Raw genomic sequence first — 27,000 nt, 5'->3', positions numbered from 1 at the left:
TCTGTCCTCATTCTCTTCTAAGTCCAGCTACCAAGACGATCTTTCTAAGACCATGTCTCTCTCTAGCTTAAAACCCGTCAGCGTTTCCTGTCAGATGCTCCGTGCTATCTGCACATTAAAATCACCCTGAGAAGCTTTAAAAAAAATTTTTTTTTCAGTACCTAGCTTCCATCCCCAGAGGTTCTGATTTAAATTGGACTAGATGGGAGAAAGCATCCGTATTTCTTCTGAAAATTCCCTAAGAAACTGACGTTCAATCAGGAATGAGAACCACTGACCTGCAAAAAGAGGTCCAAAGTCCTCCTGGTGGTACCCAAGACTCTCCCTGACGGACCCCTGGCCACCTCTGCAGCCGGCCTCACCCCCCGCCTCTCCATGCCTTTACGCTCCAGCAGCACTGAACTGCTCGCAGTTCCCGTGACCATGCCATCGCTCATGATGTCCCCACGGCCTGAAACACCCTCCCTGCTGGTCCAGCATCACCTTCTAAGGAAGCCATACCTGACTACCCACCTCAGCACCTTCCCGCCCTCCCTGGTGCTCCACGGAACCTTGGGTGTATCTCTATTACTGAACATCACATATATTATGGTGATTTATGTGTCTGTCTGCAAAAGTAAAAGGGAGAGATTTGTTTACAAAGGGTTATTTCGTGGAGCCCAAAGCTGCTGAAGAAACAGCTGGGGCTCTCGAGCCCTGGAATTCTGAATCAGAAAGTTGCCTGAGGCCAAGGTGCTTCCTCTCAGTTACTCTCTCTTACAGGGGTTATATGGCCTCTGATCTCCTGTCATTACTTCTGGATCTTCTTAACAGACAACACTTTCTACCTCTGTGTGCCCGGATGGGCCAAGAACTACCACTCCACAAAGGCAGGCTCAACTCCTCAAGGTACATGTTCTCACTTGCTGCAACACAGACTAGCGTCAACAATGTCAATGCCAAAGTCCCAGAAAAGAGAATTATATTGGCCCAAGGATTCACCTCTGTTTTAATAAACTATGGCCAAATATGGCTGCTGCATAAGGAGGCAGGTCTTGAAAACAATGGAATTGAATCATAGGATGGGCAGATCCCCCAAAGGTGATAACAGTACTGCAAGGGCAAAGGGATTCTTGAACCATGTGATAAACGGATGCAGATTAGCAACAGCTGGGCCAGAGGAGGAGACCATTGTTTTGGTTTTGGATGTCGGAAAGCTTCGCAGGGAAGCTGACACTGGACCCGGACCTTGAGTAGGATTCTTCCAGACACAAGGGAAAACAAAGGACAGTCTATGTATGTAAAGGGACTATCCAACAAGATACCTGGAGTGTGTGTTTCCATGCGAAAGTGCAGGGAGGGGGTGCAGATGGTGCCAAGATGGTGGGATCAGCAGGTGGGGCTGGCAATGTAGGTTTGGTCCGGTGTGTGAGAGTCGTTTGAGTGCCAGCTTAGGTCTGGCCTTTGCTGCTCAGGAGAGGGGCTCCTCATGGAGGATCCCAATCTCTCAAGGAGAAGGTGGAGTGACAGACCCATGGGGAGACCCTGGGGGTCTGCATTAGGGCAATGGGTAGATTCTTACCAGACTTCGCAGTTCATAGAGCACTTTGCCTGTGATACCTTATCTAATCCTCACAATAGCGTCATCATGTAGGTAAGGCTGACTTTTACTTTACCCATATTGCTGAAGTGGAAATGCGATTCAGTTCTGTTAAGTAACTTATCCACGATCACACAGCTAACCAGCAGAAGCGTGATGTGAACATAGGTCTTCTGATTCTAAAGTTTGTTCTCGGTCTGCTGTACCAGGGTGCACAGCAATGGAAAGGTCAGACTAAAACTGCCTTGAATTATGATATCAAATATAATTTGGGAAAAGTATTTTTTTTGTTGTTATTGACTAATATAGAAAAACACTCCTGATATACTGACTGGTAGAGAAAAGGTTGAGTATAAGACGACATGAGCATTGTGATGCTAGCCTTTTTAAAAGTGTAGATATGCAAAAACATACCTAAAAGGAAAACATCAAATTGTTTTTTGTATTTTTATCTGGATAATTCTTATTTTATCATTACATCCTCCTATGACTTCTAAAATTCCTATGATGAAATTATACTACTTTTAAGGGAGAGCAATAACTTTTTGTTATAAAATTTATATATTCTCATGGTAAAATAGCCAAATGGGATTCTTCCAGATTTTTCCTATACATATAGAATCTAATTCTGTTTTTTAGACACACAAGTAAGGGCCTACCTTACCTACTGTTCTCCATCTTGTTTTATCATTTAATATCTCGGTCCTATTTTCATATGGGAGTCTGTAGACTTGCCTCATTCCTTAGCAGGAATGGAATCATAACTTATTTAACAATCCATTTTTTGAACCTATTTAAGATGCTTCCAGGTTTTTTCAATGTTACAAATTGTAAGTACACTGTGTTTATAACCTTATACATTGCACACACATTCTATTACATATGAGCAATAACTACTAGCAGTAGGTGAAAGGGTAATACCCCTTCACGGGGCCAAAGGGCATGTCTGTTCATGATTTGATAGATATTGCCAAATTGCCCTCACGTTCATTTACTGTAGGTTAAATTTTTTTTTTCAATCTGTGCCAATTTGATATGTGTTAAAAAAAAAAAAAAAAGGGCCGGAGGGAGGTTCTATTACAACATATTTATAAAGAAAAAGATTTTCATCACTGACCAATACAGAGTATATTGGTCACATTCCAAAAATATATCAAATAAAATTTTTTAACCAAAGTTATGTAACTCAGGGTTGTAATATTTTCCCCTTAGTTGCCATTTACCAAAAAACTACTGTTTATTGTTCACTGTCAGTGTATATCTAGTAATGAAAGCCCAGTCCTATTTATAGTAAGACATGAAAGTCGTCTTATGACATGAAATTGCTATGGTTCATAGTGCGAGGCAGTAACTAAAATTTTCATTTCTGCAATTGAATCACCAAAAAGAATGCACCATGGTTGCAAAGCTCAAACGAGGAAGATTGTTGGAGAAGGACATTTTCAGGGCCAGCCAGCGGCCCGAGCACAATCCACAGGACAGTCAGGTGCAGGCATGAGCAGCTGGGGCCAAGAAGGGTCTGAGTAACCAGCTGAGCATGTGTCAAAGGAATGCGGGGCTGGGCCTCCTAGAAATAAACACCCCAAATAAATCCTTAAAGGAGCTCAGGTCTTTCTGACTTATTGACTTGTTTGCTCGCTTCTTTGTTTTTCAGCCTTGGGTTATAAACTGAATCCAGATAATACTGCCTTACCCGCGTATTTATTCAAAAGACAGGTTGTAAATCATCACCCTAATAGGAAAAATTTATAAAATGACTTCATCATCTCAATAGATGCCAAGAAATAATTCAAATCAAATCAACACTTATTCCTTTTGAAAACTTTAAATATTTTAACAAGAAGGGTTTCTGTATTCAAGTTTCTTTCTTAAAACCATGAGCCGATATTATATAAAATGGAGAATCCCTTCAAAGCAGAAACGAAGCCAGTGCCCCCCTCTGCCATCATTATACTCAGTACGTGTTGAAGTCCCAACAGCTTTCCGAAAAGGCAGGAAACAGAGGCATTAACACAGGAAAGGGATAATTAAGGTACCTTTGGGAGATGACATTATTATAAACTTAAAAACCCAAGAGGTGAGAGGTGACAAAGAGGTATGGAATATAAGACAAATTTACAGCATTTGATGTTATTCTTTATACTAGCGGTTCACACAGTAAAAGAGATTTTATTCTACAAGAATAACAAAGAACAAATTCTTGAGTATTGACTCAACTCGGAGTAAGAAAAATTTATCTTATGGAAAGAAATGTAAAATACCATAATAGGAAAAATAAAGAGGAGATAAAAATGACAAAATCTGCCTTGCTCTGGTTAAGAGAACACAGCGAATATCCTATATCTTACATTAGTATGTGAATTTAATACAATTAAAACTCCCCTAAGATAATTTATACAACTTGACAAATAATGGAAAATTAGTCCAAAAGAAAGAACAGTCAAGAATAACAAAACCTTTAAAAAAAATTTATTGATGTATCTGTTAGATTTTGAAACATAACAACTAAATCTGAAAATGTTATGATGTTAACATCAAAACAGAAAAGGGAGAAATCACTAATTGAATAAAATGGATATTCTAGAAATAGATTCAACAGTTTTAGGGACTAAGTACTTGGAGGAGGGAAGGGAACACAAGCAGTGTAACAATGGAAAAAAGAAACATTTAAACAAAACTATAGGAAAAATGGGAATAATTATATATACATATATGTCATGCTTTAGAGTGGTTTATTGATAATTCTGTCACTGAACCAGAAATGTTATGATAAGAATGACTTATTCAGAAAGTATCTGGTGCCTTGCCTTTTTACATGGTTTAGGTTTTGTGAAGACTTTTTTCTTTTCCTGCTGTGGACTCATCAGCAAAGACCGAAGGGAATTTTCCCCTTGCCCCTCTCAGAAACAGCAGCCAGCAACCTGTGTTCCTGGTTCCCAAGGAAACAAGTCTTTGTTTTGGGAGCACTGGTTCCCAGGCAGGAGGAGACTGGGGCGGGGGTGGGGGGTATGAAGTGTCTACAGTCAGGGAGAGGCTGGATGCTCGGCAGAGAGTGGTTGGTTCTCTGGCTTGAGGGTTTCCTAAGGAAAAGGAAACACACAGCACCCAGGAGGTGTTGGGACCTGGAACGGGGCATGGACATCGGCCGTGTTGTCAAGGCCAGATACCAGGCTGCTCACCTACACTTCCCACTCACCTGCAGCCAGGTGAGCAGGAAGTGTAGCTGCAGGGCCTACCAGCCCTCCGGAGGCCTGAGCGAAGGCCTGTGGAGGCGTGGCCAAGCTGCACCTTCTGTAGTGACCAAATGGGTTAATGATAGAGACCTCTCTCCGCAGCCCCCGAGACTAAGTGAGGGCCTGGCACAACCCCAGGGGGGAAGAGGAGAGCCAGGACCCCTCCCTGGATCATTCCTACTGGGTTTCCAGAGTCCATCCTGAGCTAGAAAAATGAAGAGGTATTATTTTTTGCACCTCAAGTACAGTGGAACAATGCATACCCATTACGTACATTATACACCTTGATAAACTCAGATGCCTCAAAGAATTCTTAAACAACAACCACAGGCTATTTTGAAAACTAGAAAACAAGCTAGTATATTTATCCCAGGGGTGGCGAACAGATGCATTTCCGGGCATCAAAAAAAGAAAAATAAAATACAGAGACGATTAGACAAAGGGGTTATGACTGGCACTTAGAGAAATTCAGTCACGTGGTGTACCCGACTGCCCCCAAATGGCCTGGATTTATTCTAACTCAAGATGGACTGTGGTTAATCCATAAGTGACAATTAGCAAAATGTTTATGTTATAGTGGTATAAACCCAGCAGTGTAATATGCATTTTTGCACTAGCTGTGACATAAAAATTCATGCAGAGTCCAAGCTGACAAAGGACTTATTCAGCTTATGCAGCGTCTTCCCAGAGGCTGCCTTCTGAAGTGATCCTGGAAAGGGTCTGGGCTTTCTGACCCTGGCGGACCAGCCATTGACACTCGCTTTCACCACATGATGAAGCAGAGCTGAGCTGCGAAATAGCCAAGCTGGCAACCTCACCCAGGGCCCAACACATGAGCCAGGTCAACATCACTCATCCTCCTGGCGAGGGGCAAAGGCTAAATGTGACCCATGTGACCCCAGCATTTGGCCACTGAGATTTGAAGGTAAAAAAAAAAAAAGTTTATATGGTATATTAGTCTAGTTTCTCCATAGAAATAGAACCAATAGGAGATATAGATATAGTTAAAAAGAAAGAACAAACCCAGAATGAAGTCCATGCGGAAAGATAAAAATAAGCCCTTCACTGGGAACATCTCAAGGTCTTTATTTTTTTCTTCGCATCTGTGACAGCACCTGGCATGTAGAGGCACTTAATAAATATTTGCTGAACTGAATAAAATTAACTCAGAAGATTCAGAGGGAGTTCAATAGAATCTTGGCATTGTGACTTCTCAGCTCTGGCCTTAGGCAAGTCATAAGACCTTAGCCTGAGCTTCCCCTTGCCTGTAAGTGAGAGAAGTAATACCGACCCTCAGATATTGTTGTCAGTGTTCGTGACAATGTATGTAAAGTGTCTGGCACGATTCCTGCCACATACCCACATGGTTCACACACATGCACACCAGGCACATGCATTTAAAAAAAAAAAAAGTATGATTGTGTGAAGGAACCCTGAAGCTGAGAAAAGAAGAATTTTGGCAATATTTCAAACACCCACAACTCTATTGGCCATTATTATTTCTTATTCTTAGGAAAATAAAATGGCCGGGTTCAAAGGAAGGACTACTTTGAAGAGATCTTTTATTAAAACCCTGAAGCTGCCTTAGATATCAGATAGCGAGTGAGTAAAATGTGAATGAATGAGAACATATGTATTGAATTTATCTTGGAATCCGATGTGTATAAAACCCGACTACAAAATGTGCTTTGCTCTCTCTTGCTGTCCAAGCGCTAGAAAAACAGCATGACATTCTACTGAACCCAAAATGACCTTGAACTCAGCAAATAGAACAAACTGATGAAGAACCCCAGGTCACTTTTCAGGGTCTTTACCACATGAAGGGATACACAACTTGCTAGGACTTGGGATCTTTTTTGTTTTTCTTTGGTTCGATTCAGAAACCTAGGGAGAAAATAGAATTATCCCCTCCGTCCCCCCTTCAGGGTCTGAATACAAAGATGGAAATGTCACTCCTGTGAAGATGTCCTCTTATAAATAAGAAATGGGGCCTCACAGATGCGTAAAGAATTCAGAGTCAGGTTTTAAGTCAAAGAGGCAGGAAGGGGAGTTTATTTCTTTTCCTTTTTTAAATAAGGGAACAAACCATGTTGCATGTTAGATGGTGATTATTATTATAGGGGGAAAAAAGTATAGCAGTGTAAAGAAAGTGGAGAATGTGTATAGAAAGGGGGCAGTTTGTCATATTATTATTTTTTATGATTTTATCAATTTACTCATTTTTCTTTTTTTAATTCTCATCTTCCCACCTCCTCTCCTTCGGCTTGCTCTCTATATCTATGGGTCTGTTTCTGTTTTCTCTATTCATTTCTTTTGTTTTTAGATTCTAAGTATAAGTGAAATCTAAGGTATTTGCCTTTTCTGTCTGACTTATTTCACATAGCATAATACCTTCTAGCTTCATCCATGTTGTTGCAAATAGCAAGATTTTATTCATCTTTTATTGCTGAATTGTATATATGTATGTATGTATGTTCGTATATATACATGAGTGTGTGTGTGTGTAACATCTTCTTTATCCATTCGTCTATTGATGTACATCTAGGTTACTTCCATATCTTCATATCCTGGCTATTACTAGTAATGCTGGCATGAGCATAGGGGTGCACATATCTTTTCAAATTAGTGTTCTTGTGTTCTTCCGATAAATACCCAGAAGTAGAATTGCTGGAGTTTCCTGGATAGTCCATCAAAACATTAAGCTCTTTTCCTAACAAATAGTAGGTGGGATTTGGGCTCTGTCTCATCAGGACTTTGCGAGATAGGCCACTGATCGGTACTTCTCCCTCTCATGACAATGCCGACCTTTCCTTGGCTTTTATTTATGTAGACCAGAACCGGTGATGTACTGGTTCCTAAAAGCTGTCCCTAAATTTCAGGCAATTTGCAAGCCGATTGTTCAAAGCAACCATTTTTACAAGTTAACTTATATAAACTTATAATTCATTAAGTTATATTAAAAACTAATGTAACAAATGCACAAAGTGTATCACTACCTAATTATTTTACTCATATTTTATTTACTAATATTTTATTAACGTATAATATATGTTCTTCTGAGACTACTTCGGTCTATTGTATCTGTTCAGTGAAAATGCCATAGACCGGTGTGCCGCCGCGTACCTCTTCCCGACTCCGTGTTTAGTGGTGTCCCATTGGTAGCTGCAAATCAGCCATGGAGGGAGTATTCACCCCATAGAAACTGGAAAATAGAAAACACTATGAATCAGGACGTCTTCATTCCAGAGAGTCTTTTTTTAATGCATTTATCATCATACCACTGAGCAGAACCAACTCAAGGTCACTGTTCTAACCTCTCTTGCAAAATCTTGTTTGTAACACCAGCCCCTGAATCAAGGAGTGGCAGGACTGACCTTGAAAGACCAAGGGCCTGTTAAGTAGGTTAAAACGAGGGTGTGTTTGGGCCCTCCCGCTTCCTCTTTCTTTTAATATAGCTCTTTATGGCTGATACCACTTTTAGACAACATAGACACACCCTCCGTCAAAATTACAGGGGGTTTATAGTCTTCTTACTGAAAAATAGAAGAAATTAGTGCCGGTAGCTACCCCTTTTCAAAAACAAAGGTTTAACCTCAAATACCAAAGGTGTTACACAAAAATCACTGTGTGGAGCAGGCAGCCGCCAACGTTTAAATGATCATCATCAAGCTAGTCCACAGCATAGCGAGCCCTTCAGTGGCATTTCTGTGGCTAATTCATCCCAGCAGACACCTGGAGGAGGGGAGCAGTTCACCTGACCGGTGAGTTTGGAAAGTGGACCGAGGGGTGGGGGCGTTGCTTAGCTCCTTCCTCTCTCTCCTCACCCCTCCCAAAGGGGAGCAAATTCCCATGAGGGACCACTCAGTCCCTCCTTGTCCTGCTTCTTACAGAAGCCTGTACTGGCTAGGTGTTATTGCCCATGATGAGGTGGGAAAGCCTGCCTAATTCTGGGACTCGGATCCAGGAAACTCGCTTGCCCACGTCTCTAGTCACATCTCCCAACAACAAATGAATCTTTGCTCCCATTGGCCTTACCCATTTGTCTTATTTCTCAGTTGATCCAGAATCTAGCAGGGAAGAGGGTATTCGTTTCTGGGCCTCTTGGACCCATCAACAGGCAAGGATGATAAGGCTTAGAACCCAATCCACTAAGAAATTTCTATGGCGGAAGTGAGAAGCTGTCGACACTTGCCCGCAATACCTTTCATGTTCAAGGGTTACTTTGACTGTTCTACAGAGCACAAGTCTGGCAGCACAACAGAGCCCGAGCTCCCAAACTGATTCCTTAAGAAAATCTGGGCTTTTCCTGAGGCTCCCGCCCCCTCCGCAGCCCAGCGCCAGGCAGGAATGGGGAGGTCTTTGATCTAGGCAGGGATCCTGGCCAGGCTCTTTTAAGTTCCCTGAGTATTAACCCTCACACTTGCCCACTCTCTACTTCTCTCTTCGTAAAAGGACAGTAAAGGATTCCTGAGTCCAGGAGCTTTTGAAAGAAGCTAACTTTGAATTACCTACTACTTTACTTTTCTGAAAAACCCAGTGAGATCATCTTAATTAGGGAAGACACTTTAAAATCGGCCATAGGAATATTTATGGAAGATTGTCTAGATGAAATAGCCAAATAAATAATCCCACTACATTTGCTGTGAAACTCTCGTTAAGGGCATTATTCAGAGCATCCTCCAAAATGTTTCTGACGACCCCTCCACGGGGACTCTCTCAGATCTTTGTGCTAGGGAAACTTGGTCTCCCCTGAGAAATGAAATTCTTCTTCTCAGATAGTAATTGAGGAACTACTTCTCCCTCTTTACCTTTGTTCTAAGAAGGCTGCAGCCTAGCCTCTCAGTCTTCGAGTTCAATCACCATCACCCTTATGGGATGTCTGCCTTGCTTGGTTCTCTTAATCTTGGTTTCTTCTCTTTATTCCTCCTCTTTTGTTGATTTCGATATTTCATTTCCTTTTAAGGCCACTTTTTAATTCTTTTGTGAGGAGTCAAAATATATCTAAGTAACATTAAAAGATTCAATGATTGCTTGAGGCTGTTGGGGGGGGGCACATAGGAGGAGGCAACTGTAAAGAATGTGAGGAAACTTTTTGGGGTGATAGAATGTCTATATCTCAATTGTGATCATGGTCAACTGGGTACAGGCATTTGCCAAAATTCATTGAACTGAACACTTATAGTAGTGCATTTTATCGTTAAGCAAATTAAAGCTCAATAAAGTTGATTTATTTATCCAAGCAATACTATATTTCTATTATCTGCAAGCACCTTGCATGGTGCTGGGCAGGGAGGGTACATACGGTTGTGTAGGTTGTCCACTGAACAAGGAGACCTGGCCAGGGGGCCAGGAGGGGCCAAAATCCAACCCATTCCTGGCTCACTAAGCCAGATGCCCACCGTAGGGCCTAGTCTTCTCAGAAGAAGTGGCTTTATATGTATATAGTTTTCTCACAGCCTTATTCTGAAGATATAGTGAAACCAAATAGAGATAATTCCCTGCCCTTGTGGAGCTTGTCGTCTAGGTGGGAGTGTAGGCAATAAGCCAGGAAGCGTGTAAGCTAGTTACATGTGTAATAAGCACTGCATAGAAATGAATGGGATGATGTTATGGAGAGTGTCGGGCTGGGGAAGATGCTCGCTCTAGATAAGTCGTCACAGGAGACTGCTTAGATGACATTTCAGCCGAGGCCCAAGTGATAAGAAGCAGAGTGCGGGAGGAGGGCATCCAGGACAGAGGGGACAGCAGGAGCAATTGCTCAGGGGCAGGAGCACGTGGCTTAGTCAAGGATCAGCGCTTGGAAGGCCACTATGACATGTCATAAGCGAACTGCCGAGTGTCGTAGAGGTCAGGAATGCAACTAATTCTCAAAAAGTTAGACATGAGCCTTGAGAAATGGCTCAGGATACTAACTGCATGACCGACCATGTTATTTCTCATAGATTTTAGAGTTGCACGCGATCTGGAAGAGAAGACAGTTCTTCCGTTTCCTCCTATAACAAACGCAAAAAAAAAAAAAAAAAAAAAAAATAAGGCCCAGCTCACTTAGATCATTGATGACACAAATAGGATTAGAACTCAGGCTTGGCTTCAGTTCAGCTAATATTTCCTGATTGCCCACCGTGTGTTGGGTGCTATTACCCGCCGGTCAGTCCAGGGTTTTTCAGGCTTGGTAGGGTCGAATTACAAGAATGATAGAATCGGTGAAATTCTGCTGCTGGAGACATGTGCAGATAAGGAACAGCTTCCTTGAGATACCTGTGGGGGTTTAATCAGATGAGTATTTCACAAGACTTGATTTTTGCCTTGTTTTAAGAAATGTTGCCATTCCTGGAATTGAGATACATTTTTAGAATAATTCACATTTTAAAGCAACCGATTCTGAATCCTATGTTGAGAGTCATAGGAATAAGAGGACTCTGTTTAGGGAGAGAGAGATGAGTGGGTGGAAAGCGCTGATGATCAATCAGCGCATCGTCCTGGAAATCCAAGAAAAGCAAGATTGGGATAGAAGACTTGCAAGGAAAAGCACAGCTCTCACACCCCGCTCTATGCCACAGGACACCGTGTCACCTGCCACATTTCCTTCCTCTGTACTCACTGCCCATAAGTGGCAGGTGAAAATGAAAACCACATCTTCTGAAGCCATGCCTACATCGAGGTGAAATGATTTGCCGGCTAGAAGAACCAGAAGTTCTTGGAATTATATCATTCCTCTCTAATCCGTCCCCCTTTTCAGTTAAAGAAATGACAGCCACAGAACTAATCACCAGGCCACAGAAACATACCACAAAACCACTATTACAATAGTAACAGAAACGAAGCCTACCATCTTCAACACTAACTTGAGCATCCTACTCAGGCAGCTGAAAAGCTAATGTAGAAAGCAAGGCTAGCATTTTAAAAGAGATTTTCCCTAAAGTGTGAGGGGTTTGACTTTGGTTTTTTTTTAGTTTTTTTTTTTTTTAAAGAAAGTGACTTATATTTTCAACTCATGGATATTTTCTTAATTGACCCCTAGTCCACAGATGTGACCCCCGGCAGTCAAGTTTACACTAAACAACTTCTCCTAGTTCAGACTCATGCTGGTCCCTTCCCGTTCCAGTCTTAAGTCTGGGCCGACGTCCTATGGGGGTGCAGTGGGCTCTTGCACCTCTTGCTGTCCACCATTTCCTCCTCGTCTAGCACTGCCCGGCCCACCCCAGTCACAGTGCAATTTCTACGGAGACCCATCTCCTAGGATCCACCTCTCAGGCCATACATGGTGAGGCCAGAGGCATTGGGGCCCCAGACACTGACCAGGAACCCTAGATCTTTCCAGCAGCGTTCAGGGGCACGTCTCTGCTTCTCTCTGCTTCTGCCGCCCTCTCTCCCGCTCCACACTGACTTTCTCTGTGGCTCAGTCCATCTGGCAGAAGATGGCGGTTAGTCTCCCCAAAGTGAAGACTCTTGTTTGCAAGCAACAGGGTGTCACAGAAACTGACAGCAGGATTGTAACTGAGCCTAAAGCGTAACAACAGCCAGTGGCTTGAATAAGGGTGTAGGCAAGGGTCTCGCTCTGTCGCGTCTCCTGGTTTCTCTCAATGTTTCTGTGTCCGTCCTCTCCCATTGCAGACTAGCTCTTTATCTTCCAATCCGCGGGGTGGATAACGGCCATGGCCAACAGCTACCAGGGTTTTCCAACTCTTCGAGAGAGCGGTTAGATACTGAGTTGGAATCTAGTCTAATTCCAGATTCCTGGGAAAACTTTGTTGCTCCGTAGAATGTTGCTGCCACTTTGGGCAGGGCAGTCATGCTGTATGGAACCGTCCCGTGCATGGCAGGATGGGTCGCATGTTGACCTCTGCCCATTAGATGCTGGTAGCGCCCCACCCTACTGATTGTGACAACCATAAAAATGCACCCACCCTCCACCGAAAGCTACTCAAGGGGCGGTGTCACCATACTTTGAGACCCACTACATTAGGCATTCTAGCCCAACCTGGTTCCGTTTGGTGTCTTCTTTCTAGAGAATTCTAAAGTGGTTGTACATAGCTAAATCCTGAGTGACATTTCCCTTGAATACATCTTAGAGGACAGAGATGTGTGGAACACAAAATGACATTTTTATTTGTTTATGATTCTGAGTCAGATAGATTTGTTTCTAAAACCAAAATGTGCTCAGGGTTTGTTTTTGTTTTTGTTTTTGTTTTTAAGCCACATCTTGCTTCCACTAAATAGCTGATTTATTTTTCTTGCATGATGACATGGTGGTGAAATCAAGGATGTGGTAAATGTTTCTGTTTAATCATATAATGCAATTAGTAGTCCAAAATGGCAAATATTGACTTACGAGTTGACATTCTTCTTTGGACTCATACAACCAAATACCAGTGCAAGCCGAATATCCCCTCTCTACGGCACCCCGGGGACAAGCAAGGACAGAGCTTGCCAGCTAAGGTGGGTTTTGTTTCTTCATGGAAACCCGGGTTTGGCCATGGCCAGCTCTGCCTGCTCCCATTCCCATTATCTGAGTTTGAAGATGGGAGTCTCCTTTATCTCAAGGACCATGATATGTAACATAATGTACTATGTAACCTAAGAGGAATTAAGGTGGATGGGAAATGATAAAGGCATTGGCTTTAAGGCAAAACATGTTTACATTGTTATGACCCTAGAAAATATAACTCAGAGCAATACTAACAGGGAGACTGCTCGTGTCCTTTGGCGCTGGCCTGGGACCTGCACTGGCAAGAAATAGAACTAGCACCAGGTTTATGGCCTGAAAAAAAATATCAATTTGATTTTTGAACCAATATGATACACTAATAAATCATCTCTGAACTAATGGTATTATAAGCGGCAGGGCCATGTAGTAGAAAGATGACTTAGGTGGCAAGGGATGTGGATTCTAGAATAAAAAAAGAATCCATGTATGAGTCCATACTGCAGGAGTCCAGCTAATAAATGTAGGAGAAAGGATAGGATTAGAGAATCATCACTTGGTTATCACCACATTAATAACTGCTTCAAGTAAGACTCATTCTTTGATTATAAAATTAGTGAGCAGAGTATAAGAGAGATACAAGTATGAGAGATATACCTGCATAGTCTCAGGGTATCTTGTCACAAGATACTTATTAATTACAAAGGGAAAAAATGGTAACTTTATCATGGAGAGAACTGGCAGACACCGTCTTAACTAAGCGATCAAAGTTCATGTCACCAGAGACGGGACAAGTGGACCTTTTGACGTGATGACATGAGACAGACAGTACTGTTTGTGCCAGAAAAGCAGAACTTGAATTTAATCATGAGGAAAGATCAAGCAAACCCAAACCTAGGGGCATTCCTCGAAATAACTACCTGTATTCTTCAAAAGTATTAAGATCCTAAAAACAAAGAAAGACTGAGGAATTGTTTCATATTGAAGGAAACTGAAGAGATATCACAACTAAATTTGTGACTCTGGATTGGCTCCTGACCCAGATAAAGGATAACAGAGGGACAATTGATGAAATATGATCAAGGTCCTTAGATTCGTTTGTTGTATTGTTTTAATGTTAACTTCTCGATGTCATAATTATACCGTGATCATGAAAAAGAGCACGTTCTTTTGAGAAATATGTGCTGGAATATTTAGAGATGAGAGATTGAGAGCTAGGGGACCTGTGACAAGTTATTGAAACCCTCTGGGCCTCGGTTTCCTATTTGTGAGATGAAGAGGTTGCATTAGGTTGATGGTCCTTAAAGTGTCTTTAAAATAACAAAATCAGGGAAATTGTTTGACAGGCAAATCCTCAGGTCCCATCCCCACCTGAACAAGAAGCTGGGGCTGGCGCCTGTGCATTGACGAGCCCTCCAGGAGATCCTAAGGCAAGCTCAGATGAGAACCTCTGCATTAGTCAGTCTCTCCGGTCTCTGTGTCCTGTCCCTCTCCTGCTGAGTCCCCACCCACCCCCACATCCACCCCTTTCCCCACCCCACCCCTAGTTCATTCCTCATTTATTTGGTGTTGACAAAGGGCCTGCAAGGGAGCTGAAAGTGCTGGAAATTTGGAGAAATGATTTCTCCAGGGCATTCAGATCCAACCTCTGCTTGCAGTAGGTAGGTACAGATTAAATGCAAAACATTTAATAATCCTACTTAGCTCCAGAAACATCACAGAACCCAAGTGATGCATAATTAAGTTCCATGCAGAGGCTTATCTGCCTTGGCCTCTTACTAAAATGCTAGAGCCAGTTGCTTCTAGAAGGAATGGGCTATAAATCATTCCTGCGGCTTTCTAGTACTCGGTAGAGAAAAGTTTACCTTAGCTTTCTCTTTAGGATAAATGTTTCTTGGATTACTCAGGTGGTAAGAAGCTCTTCTGGTACCTTCTAAATAATTCTGCAAGCCCAGAGTTAACTCTTTCTGATCGGAGTCTAGGCTGCGATTTGCTTCTGATTGGTGGATTAAAAATAACAAATGAACGAAAACTCTCTCCCATCTCGGTTTGCGGGTTGCTTCTGCCGCTGGAGGTTGCTCACTCACATCCGCTCCCTGTCAACGCCACCTGACTCTCAAAGCTGCGTTCTTAGTTCTGACCTTTCCTCAATTTCAATTCCTGACCTTTTTCTGTTTTCATATTTTTACTTATTTATTGAACGGATAACGTATTTATGTGCTTCAAAACTCCAACGATACAAAGAGGTACCCTGTGGACATCCACACGCCCACTTTCCTTCTCCCCAGACTGTCCCGCTTCCACCCTCCAGGGTCAGTTTCTGGTTTGTGACAGCCCCGAGGATCCCCCTGTGAGAGCTGATGTCACGTGACATTCCCTCTGTCCAAAACGAATCCAGCTTCTCTCCTGCCGCTCTGGACCCAACCTCTTTGAGCCTCCTTGTCTTCATCTGTAAAATGGGATAATAACGATGCATTCCTCATGGGGTGTGTATATTATTTAGCACTGCTGGGCACGTAGTAAGCACACAGTAAAAATTCACTATTGGTAACCCCGTAGTGGTAGTAGTAGCAGCCATCATCATTGTAATCATCATCATCATCATCATCATCATCATCATCATCATCATCATCTCTCCTTAAGGTAAATAACTGAGTATGATTTTGCCTTTCTCCCCAGTCTTCCAAAGTGGCAGCTCTGGGGTTCATTTTCCCCCTTCTGCTTCCTCTACATTCCAGATCGTGTATTTTGGCTCGTCCAGCTTTACATTATTCCTTTCTTGATGGGATTTGGATGGGGCAATAGGAATTAGGAAGCAGTTCGCTGGGAGGCTGCTCTTTTCTCGCAAAGTCCATTGGACGAGGCTGCCGCGGGGCCTCTCAGCAGCTGGGTCACGCGCCTTTGCGGCCATCCGCCTCCCAGCACGGACCGTCCTGGCTCCTCTGGGACATTGCTGGTATTTTGTAGTTCATTCCCGACATTTCTATTCTTCCCTGGGTCAAATGACTGAGATCGTGATATATTAAAATATAAGATTTCCTGGCTTTCTTTAGTGCATTTACTCTGCCACCATGGCTTCCTTCTTCCACACATGGACTTCCACCAACAAATGCACAATCATCATTTTCACAATAAAATACATATATATATATATATATATATATATATATATATATATATATCATTAGAATGATCCTTCCATCTGTCAGGTACCTAGCGCTTAAAGATGAAGAGCCGCCTTCTTGACCTTGGGGGTGAGAGGCCGGTGGTGAGTGAAGGGCGTCCTCGCTGCCCTGGGTTGAAGGGAAGGACGGTGCAGATGCTCACATTTCTGCATCCCCGTCTGAATTCACTGGGCCGTGTTTTCGCCCTCCTGCTCTTAGCAAACGCCACGCCGAGGACCGCGTTTAAATCTAATTGTGTGAGCCACTTGAAGAGTTCTCATAGTTAAGCCCTTCAATTAAGAAAATCCTTCTCACCTCCTGATACCAGGCTGGAAATGAGTGCACGGACCCCTGAACCCTCTCTCCTAGGCCAGGTTTGAGCCTAGGAGAGAAGACTTCGCCCCTGAATTTGTGGTTGATCAGAACGCTTGGAACCTTGCCAAATAAAGGGATGAAAAGAGAAACGTCTTCCTAACCAAAGCTAAAACATCTGCCGCCTGGTTGTAGCATTTCGTATTTGATCAAGGAACATTAAATTTATTATATCATGTACTTCAATTTTGCTACAGATGCTTCCTCTGTGAGAAAATATTGGGCTCAGGCATTTCCCCTCCAGGAAGCCTTCCCTGATCCTGCTTCCTTCTCTGGCCCATGTTTATTTTCCCTGGATTCCCACAACCAGCATTGTTCTGCATATGAGGGGCTCTGCCTTGGGCCTTGTGTTTTAGGGGCCTTCCTCTGACTCTCCTTTTGACTGGACCCTCTTATAGGACAAATAGCCCACGGACCAAGGGACTATGCCCACTCAGAGCCTGAGCCTTGCCTTCCAGACTAGATTCTGGCTACCCATGACCCCAGAATGCCCTCTGTGAATGGCCTGCAGCCCTCCTCTCGAGGTCCACCCTAAAAGTGACCTGCACAGCTGGCGAACACACCCAGAGGGCTGCCTGGGGTGGCTGGGCAATGACTATCTGTTTCTGGGGAGAAGCTTACATGTGCAATCTGGGGAGTTCACATGTATGTGCACCTGAGCCTCATGGTATAGGATGAAGCTGGGGTTGGAAAGCCAAAGGGGGTGAGTCAGGGGTCTATCTGATAAGGTAGTGAGATAGAACATGTTGTATCGATAGTTCGTTAGCTAGGTTCATAATTTTAGATACTTAGACACACAGCCTGTGGGCCTCTGTTTGTGCCCTTGCCCTGAGCCCCGCAGATGTTAAAGGTAGGCCATTCATAACACTTCTAGGTTCGCAATGCTAACGTTGTATATTCATCTGTTTCCATGGCTGTGGTAGCTGCCTCATACCCCAGCAACCTCAGGGCCCTTGCACATGCTATTCCCTCTCCTGAACGCTCTTCCCACCGACCACGTTAGCCTAGTAAACTTCCAGTTCATCTACCAGATCTCAGCTGAAACGTCATTTTCTCAAAACAGTCTTCCCTGACCTCCTAGATCAGGCCTTCCTGGTTTCTCACTCTCACATCTCCCTATACGCCAATAAATCTGAGGGCGAAATACGATAGTGATAATAATAGCAATGTCAGTGATAATGATAAGAGCAGACAGTCCTTGATTACTTACTGAGTGTTAGACATACGACAGGTGGGCGTCGGGACCGTGTCTCCCCTTTCCCGCCTCCTCTCCTGGTCGACACCGCTACACTGTCCCCCTTGCCCGTCAAGCTGGCTTCCTCGGGCCCTGCTGTCCTGAGCATGTCCTGGGTGAGACAGACCATTGAGAGCAGCAAATGGCCTTGGGTTGGGTAAGGTGGCCAGCTTCTCGTCAGCATGCAGTCCCCCAGGGGAATGGGTTCTCTCCACCCTCTGGGCTCCTCCCCAGGGTAATTAGGTAGGTTGAAGCCACCCCTTCCCTCCTCCCCCCCTTACCCCGCCCACGTCTCGTGGCCCCCTCCCCAGGACTCTGCCCTGCCCTTCCCCATTTCCTCAGGCCAGATACACCCAGCACTTGACTGACAAGTAAGCTTTTCTTGCTCTAAGATTTTCCATCAGAAGTCTGTAGAATTTGCCCTTCCCTCTTAGTGAAGCAGAGGGTACAAGAGTCAACAAGTCCCTTCCACTCAAGTACCAACCAGAACTGTAAATGTTTTATAGTCCCTAACGAGAAACTAGATGGGAAGAACCACTTCTAAAGAGAGAAATAAGTGAGGATAATCGGGGCTTGGAGAACAAGTGGCAACTTACAAATACCATGGCACAAGTTAAGGTCTGAAAAATCCTTTGAGGGCTGAGTTTCTTAGGATACTTGCCCTAGGCTGATCCTTCCAGAAGAATGTGGGTTACTTTTCTCTTTTTTTTTTTTATTAGCAGTTTTATCAAGGCATATTTTACACATCAAAATATTTACCCATTTTAAGTGTACTACTCAATTATTTTTAGTGACTTTACTAAATGGAGCAACAGCCATCACTATACATCAGTTTAGAACACTTCCATTCCCCTAACATGATCCTTTTTGCCCTCATCCTGATCTCATTCTCTGTCCCAGGCAATCACTAATTTACTTTTTATCATGCAGATGGAATCACAGAACATGTGGTCTCTTGTGTCTGACTTATTTCACTGAGCATAATGTTTTTGATATTCATCCACGATGTAACGTGTCAGTAGTTTATCCCTTTTTTATTCCTGAATAGAATTCCATGGTATAGATGTACCTACCACCTTTCTGCATCCCTTCCCCACTCAATAGACACCGAGGTCGTTTCTAGCGTTTGGCTATTACAAATAATGCTGCTGTGAACATTTGCATGCAAATCTTTGTACGGACATATATTTTCATTTCTCTTAGGTAGCTAGCTAGGAGTGGAATTTTCAGGTACTTCTACATTTAACTTTTAACTGTAAACTGCCAAACTGTTTTCCGAAATGGCTTTCTTGTTTTCCATTCCCACAAGCAATCATGGGTTCCTTTATCCTCCCCCAAGTCATGGGACAAGCATCCTCTAAGCTTTGATCAACTCCCAGTTTTTCATTCAAAGACTTAATTAGGTCCTTGAGAACATTTCAGCTCTGCTCTCTTGGGTTGAATTATGCTTTGTCCTCTATAGTGACCTTAAATGGACATTCACGATGGTCACCCTCAGTATGTACATGTACCATTACTTATTTATTTAAAACACTTAGCTGGTTGGACTGCCTCCAATAACCATTTAGTTTTGGACTATCTCAGGGGATCTTCATGCAAAAGTACTTATGCAAACTAAACTCTGAGGCAAACAACAGCCACACTGCTCAGAAGAGTCACTGAGAAACTGAACTCCCTGACAGTTCAGAAGAGTGTAACCTCAGGCGGTATCTTCTAGAAGAGTACATTTGCCCTAAGTTTACCAACACAAAACTCATGAAGGTGAAAAGTCAGTGTGAAGGACAATGTATAGGAAAACTCAGAGCCCAGCGGAAACAAGCTTAGGGTTGTGTGAAGGTATGCACTGGTACATCTCACAGATTTCATTTAAAAAATTTTTTTATTCACCTGGAGTTAAAGAAATTTTGGTCACAAATCCTAACTTTTTCAGAAAGCCTACTGGACTGCTTCTACACTTTAGGAAGAGTGTACATTCAAAAACTTTGCTCAATAGAGAAAATATTCAGAGATTTAGAATAAAACCCAAAAACAATTAGAATCTAAATATTGCTGGGAAGAAGGTATATGGGAGCACTGTACTACTTTTGAAACTTCTTGTAAGTCTTAAACTATTTAAAAATAAAAGATTATTTAAGAAAGAAAGAAGGAAGGAGGGAGGGAAGGAAGGGTCCCTTCTGCAGTCAGCATGGGCTGGAGGTGTGGAAGAGGTAGGGGACAGTAAGGTACCTCATAAATTTGAAGACAGAGATCCTTTCTGAAAAAGAAACTATGAAAAAATCAACAGGACAAACCTACCCTGAACTGGAATCTATATATGCAGATATATGTGTTTACATATTCTATAAATGAAGGACCAGGTAGAGTGGAAGAAAATTAGCATGTCTAGGTGTGGAGTGTAACTGCTTGTTCTAAACCTTTATTTGCAAGAGTAGTAAGGGGAAGAGTTTAGCCTTCACTGCATCTGCAAGCAGAGAGTGCAAACACCGAGGACCGTCTAGCGGAGAGGGCCCGGACGGGCTGTTCCAGCGGCCTCGGCAGGGGCAGGCACTTCCGCAGCGGAAGTGGGTGCGTCAGACTACTGAGTTTGGCGACAAGAGCCATTAAGACCATTCTCGAATTCCCCTCGCTAGGAGTCCATACTCACTTTTAATTGTGCCTTGGCTGTTCATGGAGCTTTTGTGTAGCAACATAATGAGCTGATCAGCCAATGCAAGGATTTTAGCCCACTCGTCATTATTGCTTCTTCATAAATTAATCATTTAGCATTCTGGTTCATATATCAATATCTCGTGGGTTTTATGAGTATGAGCGAGCAACTAGAACAGGAGTTCTTAACCTGAAAACCAAGGATGGGCTTCAAGGGATCCATTAAGCCCTATGACTCCATGCAAATGCATGTGTATGTGAACACTGTGCGTTTATCACAGAGAGGGGTCGATAGCTTTCACCGGATTTGCAGACAGGGTTTCAGATCTGGATGCACCAGCAAAATGGAATTTCTGGGCTTATAAAACTTATTTTCACAGGACACACCGGGAATATTTTCCCGTGCTGTAATTGTTTTATGACACCATTTTTAACAACTTCATAGGATTCAGTTGCTCGAATTCATCTTCTAAGAGATTTTTAAAGCTGTCCACTAATAACCTCTAAAAGCCTTAATTTTTAGGTGAAATGTTGACTTATTTTTATTAATAGTTGCTCCGGTGTGAGGACTATAAGGGCAGTTACTCCGATTAATGGCTAACATTTACAAGACACCAGCTCGGTACTGGGCAGAGTGCTGTTGGGGGGGAGGGTGATCTTACTGCAGGCATTCCGACAGTCCTGGGCAGGGGGTGTCATTACTTTTGTTTAGCAGCTGAGGAAACCGAGGTACAGAAGTTAAAGAACTTACTAAAGTCACATTGCTGTCAGTGGTGGAGCCGAGCCGACAGCCGCTTTTGGCTGGCCTTTCCCCACAACACCGTGCTCACTGTCGTTATCCTGCAGGCTCCGCTCAAAGGCTCTGCCTCCCTGAAGCTTTGTTTCCACCCAGACATCTCTCTTTCGTAGGTCCTCTGGTCCTTCAGCGGGCTCCCAACTACCCCACCGAGCACCATGAGGGTATTGTCTGTCTCGAGGTCAGCAAACTCTTTCTATAAAGGACGAGATGAAACCTATTTTAGGTTTCGTGGCCCATATGGCCTCTGCCGCAGCTGTTCAACTCTGCTGTCCACTATAGCACAAAAGCAGCCACCGGCAAGACAGGAGCGAGTGACTATGGCTGCGTTCCAGTAAAATCTGATTCACAGACACCGAAGCTTGTGTTTCATATAATTTTTATGTCACAAAATATTGCTCTTTTTTCCCCCTCCACAGTCATTTGAAAGGGTGAGAACCATCCCTAACTCGTGCTCTGTTCAAGAACAGGGCCGGCTGGATTTTACCCACGTGCTGAGGTTTGCCAATGCTGCTCAGACAGCGTGTTATACGTGTTCATAGTCTCCACGCCTAGATAGAAAACCTGAGTTTAAAAATTATATCATAACCTTTTCTTATTCTCCAGAGAATCTCTGTGCAGGGGCTAGACTCATAAGTAAGTGCTCAACAAATACTTGATTAATACCACTGGTGCTTCTCACCCTCAGAGCCGTGTCCAAGAAGAAATAATAAGTCTATTTCAAAACACAGGGGATCTTTATTGTTTTCATCCTTTTCTTTCCCTAATGGAATTCTATATCTCTAAAATACCAGAGATTTTTGGGTTCTGAATGCTGATAAGGAACATCCACGGGCTTGGCCCGCTTGAAGGTCAGATGGCATCTTGGCCTGGGGCCAACGAATACAGCTGGTGAAAATTCAAGCGGTCACACACCTGTTGCTAGCTGCGGTTTTCCAGTTCCTTCATCGTGAATTAGGAAAGTATATAATGAATTGCTACTTGAGCAATCGTTTTTAAAACCATCATCCCCAACCAGGAGTGATGTCATGACTTGATGGACTAGATTTAGGGCCGTGGGGACCGTGCTGCAGGACTGACCGGCTGCCATGCAGCCTTTCTGGGCCTCCGCCTCCTCATCTGGACTAGAGGCTGAGAGCTCTGCCCTCCTCCCGTGGGTGCTGCAAGCCTGGGCTGGCCGGGAACCACCCTGCAGACTCGGCAGCGAAAGCCATGATCTTCTCCACGAACTTGGCCTCCACGGCGTTAAGCCACACCGCCACATCCCCAGACAGCGGCGTGCGGCGCTCATCTGTGGGCAGAGACAAACCCTGCTTGCTTTTTAACTTGCTGTAAGACCGTAGCAGCCAGCTATGAAGTCAAGCTGATCTTTACTTCTAAATACACATTTCGAAATTATATAACATATGCCAAAGAGCGTTTTTGTTTTACCATTTCCATCTGAAATCACTGAAACCAGAAACTGTAATTATAGCCATCTTTTTTGCCGTCCTGCTATTGGTCAGATGTCACTCTGCTGAACAGCATGGAAAATGGGAGATTCATACAATTCTTTCTCAAGGACGGCCCATGGCTCAGTTTTCCGAGTAGAATCTTGCAAACACTTCTGGGCATTAAGTTACATTCTAGATGTTTGAGGAGCCAGCTGTTCCACAGAACTTGGTTATAATTCTGATTTACTTCAAAAAGGTTTTTTTGTTGTGTTTTGTTTTTTTAAAGAACTATTCAATAGAGTTAGTTTTCACCCACTTTGCAGATGCCTTAAAATAATCTGGTGTAGAAAACTCCACCAACAGCTGCCAGCCTGCCTCTGAAGTGGGGAGGCCGCAACAAATGTTTAAACCTGGGGGAGACAGACAAAGGAACGCCTTAGCTGTTTCCAGTGAGAAACCCCTCCGCCACCCACAGCTGACGGTGACTTACTGCTCCTAAGAAGACAGCAGTCTCATGCGTGGTGCATAGTTAGAGGTGGGCTTACATCGACTCATAAAATGTGTTCTTTCCAGCCTTGAACTGATAGTATCATGGGGAAGAGGAGAGAGGAGGTGTTTGGCTATGTAACTAGAACCTCGATAATATCACTTGAGTGTGGGGTTCAAGTACACGACTGTCTCAGAGGTGGCAGTTGCCTTCTGCTCCCCAGTGCTGTCTAGGTCTGTAGATGGGTCCGGTGATGCCTGTGTACAGAGTTCATGACATTTATTGAGTGTTTATAGTGCCTGGATGAAGAGTGCTTATAGGAATGTTAGTGATTACTAATTATCATTATAATAGTACCGTGGGTAGAAGGTTTGTTGGCCTTTAGCAGATAACAGCTCATGTAAATACTCCACTGTGAAGTAAGAAGCTCCCAAGCCTCAGAGGTTAACATAACTTTGGTTGGCTCTTACAGTCAGCTGTGATCATCATGCAGCCTCCCCTGTGAACACCCCAAGGAGTAGTTCACATATTTCTGTGTGGGGTAGTCACTAAGGCATTAATCAAGAATTTGAACCACGGGTTTAGCAGATCTTGCTGTGTCTACCCACTTGCCGGTCCAGCTGTCCCTCCACCTTCACTGATGGACTCAGGGCAGAGAAGAGAACATTCTCCCTCAAATTCGGATTCATACTACTTGCAATTGAAAAGTCCATGAAATGTTTCTGCCCAATAAAGAGCCTTTAGTTAGCTTGAAAGTAAAGAGGGAAAGAAGGGGAGGAAATACAGTTTGGAGAAGTCTCAGGTTAATGTGACTATTTTAATAATTATCGAGCCCCCACTATGGCCAGACACTAGAGATACAAAGACACGAAGCCATCGAGGAGACTGCGGGCTGGGAGGGATGGACAGGCAAGTTGACAGGTGCCAGAAGGGGCCACATGTGCCATGATACATGTACTAAAAACAAGTAGAGGCACAAAAGAGAAAAGGATATTTACATCAGGAGGGGAGCAAGCCTGTTAAAAAAAAAAAAACTCAAAGGAAAGGAAGGATATGAGTTGCATCTTGAAAAATCGATGCGATGGGTCCGCCAGGCTCGTAAACCGCCCGCCTTCCCCACAGTTGCCGCGCTGGAAGCAGGAGTGAGGGTAAGAAACAGACCAGCATGCACGGCGATGAAACAGAATGCTCAGGATGCCCAGGACCTCGGGGCCAGGGCCCTCCGGGCCCCTTCCCTCAGCTCCTCCTCTGGGAAGCCTCCTGGCTCCTTTGAATTCCTGGAGCGGTTTGGCGGTCGGTGCCCTCCCTGTATCTTGTGCTCTCATCCTCTCTCCGGCCCCCTCCCCCATTTCACTGAGCCCCTGATACAGCCGCTGTGGGGAACAGCCCGAGGGCAGGGACTGTGTCTCTGTAGGTGGTGCAGCGCCTCAGGCCTCATCGGTATTCCATTCAACCTGCTCAGTTGGGTTCACCCATGGTCTCTGCGTGTAGAGACCAAGAGTGGGCATTTTTTCCTGTTTTTATATTTTTATTTTGGAATTAAAAATTTATGGAAAAGTCTTAAAAATAGTACAAGTAGTACCTGAAGCTCCCCCCTGCCTTTCACTTAGTTTACCAATTATTACCATTTTATCACATCTGCCTTATCCTTTTTCTCCCCCTGGTTGACATCTTGGGTTTTTGGGGGGTTGATTGATTGGTTGGTTGGTTAAATTTTTACTTTGCAATTAAAGTCGACATTCAGTCTTATTTTATGTTAGTTTCAGATGTACAGCACAGTGGTCAGACATTTGTATAGTTTATGCAGTGACCCCCCGGTTAGTCTAGTTTCTACCTGGCTCGTACCTGGTTATTACAATAGTATTGACTATATTCCTCACGCTGTACTTCATGTCTGTCTTATTCTTTACACACACACACACACACACACACACACACACACACACACACACACAGTTTCTTTTGTCAGTCAACCATTTCAGAAAAAGTTGCAGACCGGATGTTCCTTACGCCCTAATCTCTCAATATATGTACATTCTCATATACAATACAACCCTCAAGATCGGAAAATTAACATAGATCCAACACTACCCTGCAATTCACAGATCCCATACACCTATTGTCCCAATTATATCTTATACGGGTCCAAGTCCTCTATGGTTACCATTTGTCTTTAATCACCTTCATTGGGGAAACGTTCCTTTGTTTTTCCTTGCTTTTCATAACCTCGGCATTTTTCTGAGTGTGTAGTCACTTTGCCGAACGCCCTGCAGTTCGTGTTCGTCCGGTGCTTCCTCACGATCTGTGCATGCGTAGCAAGGATGCCTCAGAAGCAATGCCCTGCTCTTCTGAGCGCATGGTTATCAGGAGGCCCATGACGTCAGTTTGTCCCCTTCCTGGTTTTCTGTTACACCTGGTAAAGATGGTATCTTACAGGATCCTCTACTGAGTCATTCCTAAGGGTTTTGTGAGACGCCTTGAGACTTCTGTTGTAAGGTAGAGCTTTCCTCTCTCTTCCATTTACTTATTTAAATTTTGCCACTGTAGACTCATGGATTCCTGTTTTACCCAAAGGGTTAAAATCAGTAACTGTCATCTATTGTGCTATTCAAACCGTCCAAGACTCAGCCAGTAGGAGCTCATTTAAGGCAGCTCCTTCTGAGCTTCAAGTACGACTTGTATTACTTTCACAACTTTTCCAATTAAGGTGTCCTTTTGATATGTCCCCATGCTTTGAGCATCCTTACTCTGTAGTAGTAAAAGATGGTCCTGTCTTATCTCTTATTTTTCCTACTTCAGCCCTAGAGTCAACCATTTCTCTAAGGAACACTGATTCCTTTAAATGGAGAATAATATTTAGAAGCCAAGTCTTGTAAGTTAGATGTGCTTAATGCTACCAGGATATCTTTGCTTCTGGCCGTCTCAGCAGGTAGAAATAGGACATATAAGTATATATTGAGCTCCATATGTATGTGTGTGTGTTCATGTATTTACACATATGTCTGTGCGTATGTGCACACTCACATAAACATCAGCGCACACATTTATGTCTGTTTCTGTCTCTATACCTGTGCCTACGTGAAGCCATGAGGTCACATTGATTCTTCCACTTCCAGACCAACACCACAGGACTTATTCTAGCCTTTCCTTTTTCCTTATTCGTAGTTCCCTTCTGACAACCAGAAATCCTCAATGCATTTATTCTTTTCTCAGTCATCTCAGTATATCCCCAGCTGCTCAGCTGCACTGGCTATAAAGCTCGTTCCCTCCCGTGGACCCCTGAAACAAGCAAACCCCTTTCCCTGCCACGAGAGAACTTTTAATCAACAATGACTGGCATGATTAGAATTAATACCCTTCGAGTGAATTCTGCCCACCTCCGCCACTGCCTAGACTCAGAGTCAGTGGAGAAGAAGCACAGGGTTTACTTTTTCTGTCATGGCTTAGCACAGTGACTGCTATTTACTTCTTTGCCATGACAGTGACCTCTTTCAGTGTGGAATTTTTTGTTCCCATTTGCTTCTCTCTACTTCTCTAATTACTCGTGAGACAGTAAAAGGATGGACTGAATCCATTCAAAGATGTGGAGTGCGCCAAGCTTCTCCCAGCAAGAATGCATTATAAATATTAT

The 27,000-nt window shown here is 43.5% G+C and overlaps 1 protein-coding gene across 1 annotated transcript in view; it reads left to right on the top strand.

The window, feature by feature from the left end:
* Positions 1 to 8,345: 8,345 nt before the first annotated feature.
* The window catches only part of RALGPS2 (Ral GEF with PH domain and SH3 binding motif 2), a 173,022-nt gene continuing 154,367 nt past the window's right edge, over positions 8,346 to 27,000 (top strand). Inside the window, exon 1 of the mRNA XM_016141197.2 lies at positions 8,346 to 8,573. The gene's annotated coding sequence lies outside the window, so the exon portion shown is untranslated. The remainder of the gene's footprint in view (positions 8,574 to 27,000) is intronic.

The sequence above is a fragment of the Rousettus aegyptiacus genome, unplaced genomic scaffold (genome assembly GCF_014176215.1).
Source record: "Rousettus aegyptiacus isolate mRouAeg1 unplaced genomic scaffold, mRouAeg1.p scaffold_m13_p_17, whole genome shotgun sequence".
Classification (NCBI taxonomy): Eukaryota; Metazoa; Chordata; class Mammalia; order Chiroptera; family Pteropodidae; genus Rousettus; species Rousettus aegyptiacus.
Note: the sequence above shows the minus strand (reverse complement) of the source record. Positions and strands in the feature narration are given on the sequence as shown.